The sequence below is a fragment of the Populus nigra genome, chromosome 2 (genome assembly GCF_951802175.1).
Source record: "Populus nigra chromosome 2, ddPopNigr1.1, whole genome shotgun sequence".
In the NCBI taxonomy this organism is placed as follows: Eukaryota; Viridiplantae; Streptophyta; class Magnoliopsida; order Malpighiales; family Salicaceae; genus Populus; species Populus nigra.
The window spans coordinates 20493995-20496494 of record NC_084853.1 but is presented as its reverse complement, the minus strand read 5'-3'; positions in this window follow the sequence as shown (position 1 = coordinate 20496494).

Sequence of the window (2500 nt, the reverse complement as noted above, 5' to 3'; positions counted from 1 at the left end):
CGGCAAAGTCGGCAGAATCGGCAGCAGGTGCTGGCGATGAGTCAGGACGGACTGGATAGTCCAAGGCTCGATGAGAAAGACCGCTGGTTTAGACACTGGGGCAGTGGCAGCCCGCGGGGCAGTGTCGGCAGATTCGGCAGCAGTGTCTGCCGATTCGGCAGCGTTGGCTTGTTGGCGCGGGGGGCCGATGCGAGTGGGGACTTGGGCAGCGGGCAGTGAAAGCAAGAGTTTCCCCGATGCTGCCGGGAAAAACGCTCCCCGGGATGGCCGGGTGAGATGACCCGGCGGCCCGCGACGGGTCATTCAATTCCATGCCCCGTCAACATAACTCCCGATGTACTGTTTGCTTTTTCGGAAGAAGAGATCCATCCCCCCATCCTCGGCCAGCCAAAAACGCTCCAATTAATGGCCGGGTGAGATGACCCGGCGGCCCGCGACGCGTCATTCAAATCACTGCCCTATCGGCTACAACTGCTGATGGGTGGGATTAGAGGCCTGCCATGGTGGTGAGGGGCGGCGAGGACCGTGAAAGCTAGAGTTTTTCAGAGGCTGCCGGGAAAAAGGCCCCTCGGGTGGCGGGGTGCGAGGACCAGGCGCGTCATTCAATTCTCTTCCCTATCAACTTGGCTCCCGTTGGCGGGATTGGAGGCCTACTGTTTGTTACAGGGCTAAAATCGTCAGGGGAAGAGCTGACGAAACAATGCTGGTTTGGATGCAGGGGGTAGTGTTGGAATCGGCAGCGCGGACAAAATCGGCAAAGTCGACAAAAAAGACTGTTGGTCTGGACATCGGGGCAGCGGCAGCCATGCCGACAGGGGGGGAAATCGGCAGCGCAGATTTGTGCAGCTGCAGGTTCGTCGGGGAAATCGGCAGCGCAGATTTTTCGATGAACATGGGCTGGAAGATGGACTGTCCAGGCCAGGCAGGGAAATTCGTCAAGGGGACACGCTGACGAAACAGCGCTGGTTTAGACACGGTGGGTGCAGTGTTGGAATCGGCAGCGCCGACGAAATCGGCAAAGTCGGCAGAATCGGCAGCGGGTGCTGGCGATGAGTCTGGACGATTTATAGTCCAGGGCTTGATGGAAAAGACTGTTGGTCCAGACAATGGGGCAGTGGCAGCGCGGATTTGTGCAGCTGCAGGTTCGTCGGGGAAAATCGGCAGCGCAGATTTTTCGACGAACAGGGGCTGGGCGCTGGACTGGCCGGGCCAGGCAGGAAAATTCGTCAGGGGGCCACGCTGACGAAAACAGGGGCTGCGGAGTGGAAAATCGGCAGCGCAGATTTTTCGACGAACAGGGGCTGGACCGGCCGGGCCAGGCAGGAAAATTCGTCAGGGGGGCACGCTGACGAAAAGAGGGGCTGCCGCGTGGAAAATCGGCAGCGCAGATTTTTCGACGAACAGGGGCTGGACCGGCCGGGCCAGGCAGGAAAATTCGTCAGGGGGGCACGCTGACGAAAAGAGGGGCTGCCGCGTGGAAAATCGGCAGCGCAGATTTTTCGACGAACAGGGGCTGGACCGGCCGGGCCAGGCAGGAAAATTCGTCAGGGGGGCACGCTGACGAAAAGAGGGGCTGCCGCGTGGAAAATCGGCAGCGCAGATTTTTCGACGAACAGGGGCTGGACCGGCCGGGCCAGGCAGGAAAATTCGTCAGGGGGGCACGCTGACGAAAAGAGGGGCTGCCGCGTGGAAAATCGGCAGCGCAGATTTTTCGACGAACATTCGTCAGGGGGGCACGCTGACGAAAAGAGGGGCTGCCGCGTGGAAAATCGGCAGCGCAGATTTTTCGACGAACATTCGTCAGGGGGGCACGCTGAGGAAAACAGGGGCTGCCGCGTGGAAAATCGGCAGCGCAGATTTTTCGACGAACAGGGGCTGGATGCTGGACCGGCCGGGCCAGGCAGGAAAATTCGTCAGGGGGGCACGCTGACGAAAAGAGGGGCTGCCGCGTGGAAAATCGGCAGCGCAGATTTTTCGACGAACAGGGGCTGGACTGGCCGGGCCAGGCAGGAAAATTCGTCAGGGGGGCACGCTGACGAAAAGAGGGGCTGCCGCGTGGAAAATCGGCAGCGCAGATTTTTCGACGAACAGGGGCTGGACGCTGGACTGGGCCAGGCAGGAAAATTCGTCAGGGGGGCACGCTGACGAAAACAGGGGCTGCCGCGTGGAATGGCAGCCTACACGCAGATGCGAATTCGGCAGCGCACGATGGCTTGAGCAGGTCATGGGTTCGACTTGGCGCGATCTGAAACCTGGACGAGGGACTGTCGACGCTGGACGAGCCAGCGCGGTGGCCTGTCGTGCCCCGTTCAGGGGGGGCCTGCCGCGGAGACAGCCCTCGCGGGCTCGACAGCGCAGGCCAGCGTCCCCGACGTCGCTGGCCGCGGCAGGCGAGCTGCCGGGGTTCCCGCATTCCTACAAGAAAACGTCGTGCTTTCCACATGAAACCAATCCAGTAAAATCAGCCATATTTTTATGAGGCTGCCCACTGAATTTGGGG